Source organism: Anser cygnoides, chromosome 2 (genome assembly GCF_040182565.1).
Source record: "Anser cygnoides isolate HZ-2024a breed goose chromosome 2, Taihu_goose_T2T_genome, whole genome shotgun sequence".
In the NCBI taxonomy this organism is placed as follows: Eukaryota; Metazoa; Chordata; class Aves; order Anseriformes; family Anatidae; genus Anser; species Anser cygnoides.
The window spans coordinates 121,828,030-121,842,217 of NC_089874.1; positions in this window are offsets into that span (position 1 = coordinate 121,828,030).

Consider the following 14,188-nt stretch of genomic DNA (forward strand, 5'->3'; position numbering starts at 1 on the left):
ATGTGAAACTAAAGAGTGAAGGTTCCCAGCATGCCTGCAGAAGACTTCAAGGTTACCTAGAATATATCCAGGGCCACCTCAGTGCTAGGGGAGTCTGAGGGTCACACATATTGTCCATCTGCATAGTTACATGTGCCTACAACACATGACAGAAACCCTTTCGATCTCACAAAACAGACAGAAAAGCTGGATAAAATCACGAAATTTTGAAGTTCTAGAAAGAGAGAAGGAAGGAAGGAAGGAAGGAAGGAAGGAAGGAAGGAAGGAAGGAAGGAAGGAAGGAAGGAAGGAAGGAAGGAAGGAAGGAAGGATTATAATAAACTAAATAACTCATCAGTATTCCAGAGAACATCAGAAGGAGCCTTCAAGAAGATATATGCCTTACTGCATTTTAAACAAATATCAAGGTAGTTATAGGATAAATGCACTCTCATTTTATTTCTGTAATTTCTTAGAAGGAATAAAATAATATTTGTGTTTTTTTTTTTTCCTTGAACAATTACCAAAATTAAGTTGCTGTTATTTCCAGGAACCATTTCTGTCCCAACCATGAATGACAGGCAGAGAATTTCTGTAGTATTTCAAATGGTTTTGAACCACAACCCAGTGAATTCATACTCTGTAAGGGTGCTGGGCAGAACGAAGGTTATGCAAACATGCTCTTCTTTACTTTATTTCCCACTGTGTGCTATCTTTATCCTCACACACTTCTAGTACTAACTGGGTTACTCAGAAAAAAATAAATAAACAGGCTTTTAAATCATCAGTTCTATTTTCTAGGAATCCATTTACACCAGACTCATCACTGCAGTACCTCAACCCTCTAAACGGCAAGGCTGTCATGTGCAGATGATGCTCCCATATCCAGGAAAAGAGATGAAAACAGGCTTATTCATGGTCCAGACTCTGAGTCACTTATGCTAAGTTTTGTTTCATGCTCCCAACCAGTTCTCTCTGCAGCCACATCCTCCAGAGAGGGGTCTCCTGATCCAAATTTAATCTTCACAGTGAGACCTAGAGCAGGATGGTTTATTCAGCCAACAGAAGGTCATACCATTGCAACTGTGAAATGATTTAAATCATGCAGACCATCTTTGTAGAGATATTTGAAAATGTAGATATGCTTCCATGTTATTTTTAAAGCATACAGGCATTCAGTTCCTTTAGGGTGTCAGATGTCTTAGCATTTCCAAAGTAATCTTTCTGGAAACTACCTTGAGAAATTTGCCTGCATGACTTCCCTGGTCTTCTGACAAGTACCTGTGGCAGTGTCTGAGAGTGAGCTCCACCTTCTTAAGCCCCTGTCCAGTATACCTGCAGCATCATCTTTCCATTCCTGGAGCTGCAAATTGAAGAGCTAGACCGTGAGCTTTGTAAGGGACAAAACATAGCTAGCTTTTTTTTGACAAGCACCAGAAATAGCTTTTGTAGGGAGAAAATTTGGAATTCACAGCTGGTTTCCACCAATGCAGATTTCCCATGGATATTATTATTTAACTCCACTTTTTGAAATTCAAAAATGTGGAGCAGAGCTGGCAGCTGAAGTTTTACTTGTACCCCAAACCCTATGCTTTTGCCATATGATAAGCTGAAATGTGAATGAATCTCCTATCAGCAAAAATGTTGTCCATGTGAATTCTTAGCAACAAAAAGGGGAGTAAGAGAACAAAGAATTGGGAAGAAAAAAAAAAAAAAAAAAGAAAAAAAAAGAAAAAAAAAAGAAAGAAGAAAAAAAAAAAAGAAAGAAAAAAAAAAGAAAAAAAAAAAAAGAACACTTTTTAACTAAGACCAGCTGCTCAGGCTGTCTGAAAGACAAGAATTCAATTTGTAGCAAGGAACAAAACAGAGACCACTTGAAAATGTTCAAGTAGAAAAAGAAAAGCCCTCAAATGCAAACCTGGCAAGCCGCTTCCCACTCAGCTAGACACTCATGCAGCTGTTTCTTGTCTCCTGTTCCTCCTCAAGCAGAGCTGTACCTTGCTTCTTTGCAGTGTGGTGTCACAACCTCTCTCCTGCTCCACACCAGACACAGCCACAGGTATCTGGGTCTAACACATGAGGTATGGCACAGCCTGCCCAGGACCCACTTTCCAGGGAGCCCAGCTAAAAGACAGAGCATCATTTCCTTCACAGCCCTTCATGATAATGTAGCTTGTCTGAGAACCCCCATGTGGGTCACCTCTGCCATAGCATCAGCCACTCCTGGGTCTCACGTGTCTCCAGAGAAGATGTCTGCACAACTGGAAAGTGATTGGCAAAAACAAACAAACAAACATACAAACAACAACAACAACAAAAGAAAACATTCACTTCAGTGATGAATCCTTTTCTCTAGGAGACAAGATCCCTGTTTCAGTCCCTGAACACCTCTTTTCAGCTGTACTAGACTCTATCCCCTATATTCCAAGTAAGCACACAGCACTTGAACTGCAGCCCTTCTGGGGTTGTTTTTGTTTTCACTAAACCTTACACCCTTTTCCTCTAGAAAAGTTTTATCAGAACAAATATTTCTATGAAGAATTTCATTTTTGATAAAACAGTACTGCCTAGTGATAAGTACAGCTCTCATGGTTGCATCCAACCACATCAATGTACAAAACTACTGGGATGTGGTGAGCTTTGTTCATTGTTTACAGAAATGAAGGCATAGGAATGAACTCTTTTTGTCATCTGTCATAATTAGCAGTAAGTTAGTGTTCACTGAATAAAGCTTTTGGCAAGTTGTCAACCAGAAAACTGAAAATCAGAAAAAGAACATTTATCAGACCTGAAAAATAAGAGTAGCATTTAAGCATGTTTAAATCAAGATTTGGTTTAACTGTGTACAGCTGCTGTGAGTAGAGTGGAAACAAACAGAAATAGGCACCTGTTGAGAGAGAAGAAAGAAAAGAGATTAGAAGACTTAATCAACAAGCCAAAAAATATTACAGGATTCACTATGTCAGATCAGACTGTTGTTCTAGCAAGATCAGGGTACTTCTACAGCAGAGGCAGTGAGAAATGATTCTGCAGAGGGGAAAACACAACTCATCTGAACCCATTTGTCTTGGTTTCAGCTAGATAGAGTTAATTTTCCTCATAGTAGCTGGTATGCTGCTGTGTTTGGGATTTAGGGTGAGAATAATGCTGATAACACACCGATGTTTTACCTGTTGCAGAGCAGTGCTCACACAGAGCCAAGGCCTTTCCAGCTCCTGGTGCTGCCCTGCCAGCAAGGAGGCTGGGGGTGCACAAGGAGCTCGGAGGGGACACAGCCAGGGCAGCTGGCCCAGGCTGGCCAAAGGTATGTCCCATACCATGGGGCATCTTGCTGAAAAAATATACGGGGTGGTTGGCCAGGGTGGGGGGCGATCACCGCTTGGGGATGGGCTGGGCATTTGTCAGTGGGTGGTGAGCAATAAACTGTCTTTAACTCAAGCCACAAGATTTTTTTATTTTTATTTTTCCCCTGACTCTCTCCCACATCCCACTGGGATGTGTAGTGCTGAGCTCCTGATGGGTTAGACCACAATACCAGTTTAAACAGAACAGCTATATATCAAATTCACATTTAACCTCCAAGTTTCTCATTGACTTTTAAAACCACTGATAAATGCTTTGAAGCATTATATCTGATACTATTTTTCTAGCATATGTACCTACAGCAAGAATATGTTACTGAGGAAAAGTTACAATGAGCCATCAAACTGAGAGCACAGGACATGTTAGAAATATATGTGAGGCTCACAAATAATGATGCAGACGAAAGCAAGCTAAGACTGCTTCAGTGATACATGACTTTCCCTTTATTATTGACATGGGCATGACAAGGACAAGAACTAGGCATGCCTGCCCTGAGGTGAGGGAGCCTATGAAAAAGCCTATGTCCCAAGGCCACAGGCATATGCCACAAGCAATCCTGATCCATGACACCTGTCACAATCCCTCCTGAGCCATTTTCCCTCTGCTCCAAGAACATCTTCCCACTGCCAGCCCCCTCACAGGCTGGGGACCTAAGAGTCAGGCTACAGTATGTAATTTTTTCCCCAGGATAGGAGAAAAAAGACTCTTTCCCTTTTCTCTTTTTCACCCCATATATCATAATGCTTTTCTGAAAGGAATTCCACGTTCACAACAGCTGTATTAATAAACAAGGCAACTTTCTCTGTCTACCAACTCTTTTCATGCTTAGCAGCAAATTTCTATTTCTTTCCTCCATTTATTAGAGTTGATATGTATTATACCTCATAAGGTTCCTGTAAGGCTGAAGCACCCAGGATGTGTGAAATGTTCAAATCAAGCCAAGCCACAAGACATTACACAGTTTACAAATTGTGTAGGAAGGCGTTAATATCACAGAAACGTACAAATATTTTTCTCGGTTCCAGATTTTGACCATTAGTTGTTTGCAGCGAGGTGAAAGCTCATTCCGCGATAGTCATCTCATGAAGACCTCTTTCCCCAAGCAATCACTTTAAATATATGACACTCTAGGCCCTGCCTGAGTTTACTACAAGCCTTTAAGAGTAGTAAAAGTAGGAGGATGAACTAAAATAGAACGTTTCCTGTTTTATTCTGAAGATAAATATTTTGCAACCAGTGGATATGCAGTAACAGACAGATATATAAAGGTTGTGGCCCACCCTAATCATTTCTGTAGCATCTTCTAACATGGCATATGTTCTTATTCATGCAGTGCTATAGCTGGCAAACAGCCAGGTGTCCCCATCAATATCAGTGTTTTATCTGTCTCTGGAAGTAGCTAGCATCTCTTAAAAGGCAGGTCTTTTTAATCTCCCTTTGGAGAAATGAAAGATATTAAAGAACAAATTTATGAAAAGTTTTTTATTCTCTTTCAAGGCACATTTGCAAAGGCATTGCCACGTATGACTTGTTCTGATAGGAAACCAGAGAAAAGGTAAAAAGAATAAGATATCCAAGAAGTGTCTTCTAAGTGTTTGCTCAAAGAAAAGATTTTTTTGAAATAAAAAGTGGCATAACAATTCTTAGTGTATAAGGAAAGGTTTTGTTGTTTGCTTGTTTGTTTGTTTTTAGTTTAGTAGACTGAATTTCTCACAGTGCATGCTGGGACAGCACAGTCCTTTCTGTGCATCTTACACATCATTTGTATCTTGCCATGAGGTGACACAAAGTTTGTTATACTGCAGTCTAAAATAAAATAAAATTGGAAAGTAGAAGGTGCTGGGAGAGGGGGCTAATGTTCAACTACTTATTACTAAAGCATGTGCTGAAAGATTGGATCAGCTAAATAGGCTAACTATCACTTCAGTTCTCTAACAGAAAAAAAAAAAATCTTCATTCTTATAATTAAATAAACTTAAAACTAGCCTTATAGGATCTATGATCAATATGGTAGCAAAGGACAAGACAAGGTGAATTAATGTATCATAATTAATGCACAAGGCTGCACTAAGGCTGTCTGAAGGTATCCAACTTGGTGATAGTTAGGATGCAAGTGGTATTGGTCCATCTTCTTGCCTGAGAATGGCAGCATTCATTCATCCAAAGTGCTTCTACTTCTTTCAGCTTCTTAGTCAGCAATACCCCACATTCAAACTCAGCCTTTCTGAGATGGAGCATAAGAATTAAAACTTTCTGAGCAGAAAGAAGTGCAAACAAAAGCTTTCAGCTGTATTTCCTCTGATGGCTACAGGGTGAGAAGATGCCACTCCAGCAATACCCCTGTAGGTGCCTCAGCCTTTGAATTGCCTTAACAAGATACAGTTACTCTATAAAACAGAAGGTCTTCAAAGTACCATCTGAGGGACTAAATATCTTCTGAAAACAGCTTTTGTTGTTCATATGGAAGGTACACTGTGAAGAAAAGTCCTGCTTTAAAGCTGCAGGAGCTGACAGTGATTCCTCTCCATGAGCCCTTTTCACGCCCTTTTATCCAACCAATGCCACCTCCAGTCCTGACTCCTGCATCTGTTCTTGTACTTGGTTAAACCAATTGTTCTCCTTTGCTGTGAGCCACTGTTTGCCCTTTGGGAACTCCTCTGCTGTAAAGAACATCAGGTTGGCTGGAAACACTATCTGTTTTAGTTGTTGTTCGTTTTGTTTTGTTTTCTGCAAAGCCATAACATTTTCTTCAAAGTGCTTGGCCAGTTATAAGCCTGGGAATTCATCTACCTGAAATTCTGTGGAATAGCATTTAAACAAAAAGATCTTATCACTTCTCCCAATAACCAAATAAGTTTCTGGTTTCTTCTTCCAAATTCTTCAACAAGAAAGAAATATATACTCATTGTATATCATTTTTAAAGTACCTTGGAATCTCTCCAAATGAAAAGGACTATAAAAAGATACAGTTTTCCTATTTTAATTTATTTCCAAGCTCTCTGCTCTTTGATGAGACTACACAAAAATGCCTCCCATGGAACAATATGATGCCTGTCCTGACTGTTGTTTGACTAATTTTTTGTAAGCTATATAAATGAAAAATATCTGTTTAGAAAAATCCTTATATTTTTTCCTACCCTGGTTAAGAAATAACCAGAAATAGCTATACATGTATTGTACAGTGGCTATATGAGAGAATCCGATCTGACATGTTGCATATGTGACACCAGTTAATATTTGAAGAAAAAAGATTCAAAATTCATGTTCATTCAACATTTGCGTGCTCCTAGCCAGAACTGGCAAGCAGAGTTAGGCTTGTAAGACTAAAAAAAGATCTCTGTATTAGTCATCTGATATTAGTGGGGTTTGAATTGCAGCTGTGGTGTTCATGGGGTTATCATTAGGTCTGTGTGACTTAATTGTATTTTATTTTCTGTTTAAAATTCACTAATCAGAGTGAAATCAGAAATGTGATTTCTCTCACCCACAGAATAATTACTTTCAGTACAAAGCTTGTGAAGAGGTCTGCTTTTCTTTAAAGAATAAGTGGAATTTAACATAATTTTATGCATCAACAGAATACTTCAAATGTCTTTCTCAGCTGCCATCCAAGTCTACAGAAGCCTACAGGCTTGTATATTTTCTTGAAAGTTTCTATGTGTCCAAATTTTCACTTTGTATATGCCCAGATTGTGCGCAAGACAGCCAACTACTTGCCTTGTTCCTGCCTTTGCCTGCCAGTTACAGCTTGGAAATCTCCCAGGTGCCTCTTTGGGTTCAACCTAAAGTGCAGTTGCAGTTGCCATAATCTGGTATTCAAGAAAGTGGGAAAAAAAAAATGTAGCAGAACTATTTTGATGGCAGAGCACTTCACACCATGCTCAAATCCAGCTCTGGGACCTGCTACATGAGGTTCAAACTTGTATCGCTCAGACGAAAGAGTCCCAACAATACCCATGGAACATATAGGAGTTTCCAAAATTTTTTGGAAATGGAAGCTGTAGAAAGATTTACAAAATGGAAAACTAAAGCTTGTCTGCAATATAAAAATGAAAAAGACCACTGGCTGTAAGTGGTGATGTCTTCTGGGATGATGTGGTGTAATGACCACACGGACACCAGGGTTCTTTTAGGATCAGTAACTGCTACTACTTTACTGATGACATAACTTCAACTTCAATTTATTGAGGACAGGCTCCCTTCTTATACCATTCGCTCTACATCAGTACTTTTCCACTAAGTATTCATTGGTCAACTACTTTGTGCGGCAACAGCAAACACCCAGCAACTTCCATGTCTTAACAGCTGAAGGACTAGCAACCCGAGACAGCAAGGCGTCTCCTGAATCACCCTTCTTTATTCCCTCAAAACTCTTTACATTCCTTATATCCTCATGGTTAAGAGTCCAATGTTATCACCAACCACGGAGCTTGTCGACCCTCATGGCCACACACCCACAGGATGAGAAGGGTTTTTCCTCTCTCTGATCTCAGAGATACAGAACATATTTTTTCATTAAATGAATAAAATGTCACAAATGTTTCATTTTATCAAGAAAAATATATTTCAATTACTTTCATAACATTTTATACGAAAAATTTATTATTGTTCTCATTATTATTAGTCATTTGTATGGCTGCCACACCAATGGGGATGTAACTCTGGGTTATGGCAAGATCAGCAAAAACCACAACAACAACCACAACCACAATATTTTTAAAACACGCACAAACACAAATGCAAGCAAGAACCATCTATATCATTATAGGCTGCTGTAACGGTGTGCTCCCCCACCCCTGGCCCACCTTCAGCCTGGCCATTGCCTTGCTCAAACAGTGGCTGTTTCACCTGAGGCCTTGCTCATGCAGATGCTGACCACAATACCGGCTTAAGCTGGGTGCTGGAGGAACTGACAGACAGACATCTTGCTCAGCAGCTGAGGGCCAGTGGAGCATGCACCAAAAAACCAGCATGACTATTAGTCCATCATCTTACCCCATAAATATTGAGCAGGCCAAGAGCCACTGGAACTCCTCTGCACAGCCCCTGGCTGCACAACAGTATCTCCCCTTGAGTCGGGATGCCTCTCAAGGCCTGCTGCAGAGGTCCTGTACTCCTTGGGAGAGATTCCTTGCTGTAACAGGTCCTCAGTAAGTGATTAATAGCTTGCTAAAATTTGCAAACTTCACTAAGATTATATCTCAAATTGACTGTGCACATATAATTGTTAGATATAAACCACTGAACAAGCCTGGGACTAGGAGTGGATTCAGCCACACCTAAACTCCTCACCTCTTCCATTCAAGGCATTCAGAAAGCAAGGGGTCCACTCTGAACCTTGGGACTCAGCGCGAGGGTCTCCCTGACACGTCTGGCTTATCCCATCCTCTATGCAGTAAATAATCAAGTGTACCTTGCCATCTCGAATCTTGTTAAGTTGATGTCTTATTTACAGTTAAGCTTTGCTAGATCACTACATTATATCAATAAACATATTGCTGCTTCTCTTTTACAAGTGAAGTATATAATGTAATCCACAACAGCTGCTGATATCAACGGGGTGCAGTAGAGTGGCTAAATTTCACCGTGCCCTGTCAGAAAAGAGAAACTGCATACTAAGGAACAGCTGCCAACAAACACTTCATGTATGTGTTGGAATATAGGACAGAACTGTAAAAACAGTCATAGTTCATGTAGGGACAAAGCACTGTATTTTTCTAAATAGATGGAGGTAATTGCTGAGTTTTGGGCATCTATAAGAGATACGAAGATGAAAGAAAAAAAAAAATGAAGATAACTATGTACATATAGCAGCTTTATGTTTAAGCATAAAATTTCTAAATCCCTTTTTTCAGCTCCCAGAAGGTGAAGACAGGAGACAGAGCAAGACTGGCAAGAGGAAAGATTCAAGGTACACAAGGTAAGCCTAATTCTGGCGTCAACACCAGCAGCACTTTCCTCAGTCGGTGTGGTAGGCCATTGCTGAGCGTCAAACAGCTTGTGTTTCTCCCTCTTCTACTCTGAATGCTTCTTGCACCCTGACACAAACCAGAGATAAGAAACATCACTGGGCTGATGAGGAAATAGTGCTCTGGGACCACAAAACAGCTATTACAGAGGGCAGTACATTAATGCTAGCTTTGAGTTAAATAAGGGCATTTTTTAATAAGGGCATTTTTTGGCCAAACTAAATTCTTCTGGATGAAAGGAAACACAGAAGGGAGGTATTGAAGTATCCCTAAAATGCTTCATGACATTTCCTTGGCTGATTAACTATGGCTTTGCCAAGTACGTTACAATTTCACAGTACAGAAGTATTTTCACAGATCAGTCAAGCAATTGTCCAATAGATGAAGAATTTCAATGCTGGGTCTCAGGTTTTTAGAAATAGAAAATAAATGCATTCAATAGGTTTCTTGTCCATAGTAAACAGCAGTAACTAAAGAGCATCTTTTAGTCTCAGATCTATCATCAGACTGCCTTTATGATTGCTTTCTGGTTGCTCTTTGAAAACCTTGTATAGCAAAATGCTCTAAGAAAGGTCATGGCTTGTTTGAAGAGAGATAGTTAAGTATTTGCTTTGATGGGAAACAGTCTGAAACAAAGCACATCAGCAGTAATAAATAGTCTTCCAAGACATGATGGCCTCTTCCAAGAAATTCTGCTGCATAACACAGAAGTTTCTGAACTCTCTTTTTACCTTTCAATCCTTTCCTACACACCAAATCTCATGTTTTCCTTTTGTACTTCAGCACCCACTATTTCTACTTTATTTCCATACACTAAAGCCTTCTAAATTGCTTGCTTTCAAGCCTTTCAGAACATATTTCAGATTATTTGAACAGAGATAAGTTGTTTTTCTGTTTAAATGATAGGAGAAAATACAAATTTACATCTTTCAGAAAATACATAAAATTATTTCCAATTTGTTCAGAAATTTTTCTTTGTCTGTGCTATATGTTATAATAGAAAATGCAAATTAAACAAGTTCTCATTCTAGGTCAAAACATAAAAGCCTTCCTCTATTAAAATTGTCTAAAATGAGGGATCAATAACACTTTGGAGTGTCCTCCCATCTCGATCCCTAGTCCTCAAAGCCACATCAAAAACTTGTGTTTAGTAAAAGTTTTTCTCTGCTTTTTATAACCCTCTCTTCCTTTTTGCAGGTTAGAAATGGCCTTGAAATGGCAAACAGATTATTAATGATACCTCAGCCATGTACAAAATATTTCACCTAGCTCTGCTGGGTGCTGATGACCATTAATAGTTTCTCCATGATACGTACACTTTAACATATTAAAACTTAACATTCCAGGATAAATTTTCTGCAAAGTAGTACTTTATAACACTTGACTATTTTAAGACAAAATTGTTCTATTAATAAAGTCCACCTTAGGATGTACGAAGAGATCCAGCACTCAACTCACCTAAGAGCTGGTTTGCAGAGAAGATCTGCACACAGCAGCTCACAAAAATTCCATCTCTGCGTATGCTGCCAACCAGTATCAAAGGGATGCCACCTTCATGTGGTATTTTTATGTTTCCCTGGGGCTTCAGCTCCCCACCACCATCTTTCTTTTTACCAGAGCTACTGGCTTATGCTTTATAGTATGTTCCTAAAACTGTGAGTTCAGAGTTCTGTGTCTTCCTGTTACCAAGTTCCCAGAGTCTCACTTTAAGGTGTCCAGGCAATCAAGCTGCCATGTATGAAGAAACAATGAAAACTAAACATTTATAACAAGCATTAGGAGAAGAAAATAATATTTTAAGTTACAGAGAGGAATCCACAAAAACTTAACACCTTTTAACTTTCCTGATTTACCTGCAGTCTTCATTTCAAGGATAGACCAAAATTAAATCCATGTTTGATTCTAGAGTCTTGTGGAATATTTTATTTCTGAGAAGAAGCAGATGTTAATCAGCTAGTTTTCTGAGATAGGCCTTGTAGAATAGATACAGTTTTTCACCAGTGGGAGAGAGAGAGAGATCTTGTACACACACACATAAAAACACACACAACATATTTCTAATATCTTCTAGTTTTTATATTGTCCTAAGCATCTGCTATCAGTCACTGTTATAACAGTTTTCTCATACAAGTTGCCCCTCTCCTACTTCCAAGTATTCACAGTGTTAAATCACTAATAAACATGAATACTTTCAGGAGGTTACAGATTTGTGTACATCTTTGCAGTGGAGTACAGCGGATCTGATATTTTTCAGTATCCTTTTTAGTGTGGAGATAGCAATGTAGATCCCTAGGGCCATCATTATGCCCTGGACCAGGTCACCTATGAAGGAGATGGGTATTGCCCTTACAAAACTCCCTAAACCCATTTCAGGTGTTGTCATTGGTATAACAGCTTTGAGAGATGGATCAGAGACTGTATATTTGCTGCCAAGTTCAACTGGCATTGGAGGAAAAGCATGCTGAATGGGATGGTTATTTCCACAATTAACTTCCATAAGTAGTGTCACCTAAAGCTGACTCACCCAAGGCACCAGGCAACGGAGGTGCCTCAGCCAGCAGCCTTCCCATACAGAGCACGGCAGCTCCTACTGCTCACACAGGACCAAGCTCCTGCTGTCAGCCACCTTCCTCCTGCCAGCAGCTGGCCGTGTTTGCATACCACCTCTCCTGCATTAGCCAAACAGTAGGAGGATTTCTGGATGTCAAATTGCTTTTCAATATGTGATCAAGCATTGCACGTAAGTGCTTCATGGGATGTATTTATGCAACACCCTCTCCCAAGCTTTGCACACTCCATTAGTCAGCTACTCGGATGCCTGAAGAGGAAGGTAAACTTGTTTTTCTTTCTGGACAGTTACAAAACAATACTGCCACCACAGCAAATAGTTTATGAAGACGTATACCACTGCGTCTTTGAATAACCAAAACTGTTGTGTATTGGCTCAGAATTTTACATTCCCCTTTGGAAGAGAATATTTGCTTCCTTCTTAGAAAAGCAAAGAGTCTCAGAGACTAAATATTACAATGGACAGAAGACTCTGAAAGTGACGCTAAATCTTAGCTTTCTAATTACCAGCTGTCACACAGTTCTAATCTAACCCAAGGATATGCTCAAAGCTGTCAAATTCCCATTTAAGAGGCATAAGAGACAAGGTCCCCAGAATTTCCAAATAGAGCTGAAAATAAAATAAATCATACAGATAAGAAAATCTTTATTTTTTTTTACCTCCTTCATATCATTTAATCTAACTATATGCTTTCTGAGAAAATTTCAGCCTTAGAATTTTACTTGTTAAATCACAATAAAAGAGATTTGTCTCTTGAGATACGTTCCTGAAATATGGTATCAAGTAATACTGAACAACACGTCCTACTGTTTGCATGTGGTATGGACACAGCAGGAGGGAGGAAAGTGTTTACTTTCCTAGTTACATTATAATCAGTCACACGGATAATTTGAGACAAATATTTGTATTGATTTTGAAGATATGGCCAAAACGTATGCCTTTTGAAAACAGGATTATTTTGTCAATTATCCCCATCACGTATACAAAGCACTGTTTCAAACACTGAAGGAGAAAACATGTTTTTCACCTCTTCTGTTTTTCAAAATTAGATCATTTCACGCATAGTAGAATACTAGCATTATGGTGACAAAGTTTGTTAAAGTTGTGTATAGATTAAAATGTAGGAGAGAATATAAATATATGAGGAGAATATTATTAGCTGTTAAGATTAACTGGTAAATTAACATTGTTATGAGACTTTATTCCCCAGAACATACTTCATGAAAATATCCATCTTTTCTTTTTTCACTTTCCTAAATTAACACTCCTTTATTATCCAGCAGATTTAGAATGCCTTGGCACATACACCAAAGTACATCATCAGCTATTCCTTTCCTGAGTATAGCTGTCATTTTAGATTCCATTTTAAAATTTTTATTTCTTAGTCTTAAAGAAAAGCTGCTTCTTGATATTAATTTCCTTTCCCATCAGATACTGTTGTTCAGCCTAAAATTCCTGGATGTCCTTCCCAGGGCAACATCCATGAAATGCCCTGCTGCTCTGAGTGGGGACTTGAAACAAAGCTGGACACCAACTTCCCTGATGGTAACAGTAATATCTGTTATGTGTCCTATAAACTAGAATTTGTCTTATGCTACTGGCTAGTTTAGTGTTGGCTTAATGCCTGAAATGGTGTTTGAAAACATGAAGGTTTTCATCCTTCTAACTTTCTGATTCAACTACAAAGATAATTCTTTTGGAAGATATATAATAATTCTTTTTATTCATAATTCTTTTATGACTGAGCCATGGGCTTTAATTTCATGTACTGGCAATATATGCTTTATGTATAAAAGTTCTTTTATTCATGAGTTTTCAACATACTTTCAATTTCAAAAGCCATGTCTTTATTCTTGTACTATGGTGACAGATTATCTTTACTGCCTCTTGACGTTCATTTTCATCTTTGTGTAGCTCACTTTGTCCAGCTCACTTCCTTAGTAACCTTAACTTAGCTAATGGAAACCCAAGCTGAAAAATTCACATAATGCAAAGTTGCATCCTGCACATTTATTTGTTTGACAGTTCTATGATGATATTGCACTAAGCTGTGATTTTTCGGGCAGGATTACACAGCTACAGCTTTTCTGTATTTATACACAGACAGGTTCTAATCTACTCAGGAAAATCTTCTCACCAGGTTGCCTGGTCCATATTCTTCTTCTGGTGGATGATACCACACACATGGCAGCCAGGTGCTTTTCCTGAAGGGTAGCAATAATGCAAAGTTTATAATGAAAGAGAAAATTCCTTGTTCTGTCGGAAATTCTGAAGCTTTCCATTTGGTTATTAATTAAGACGAGCTGTC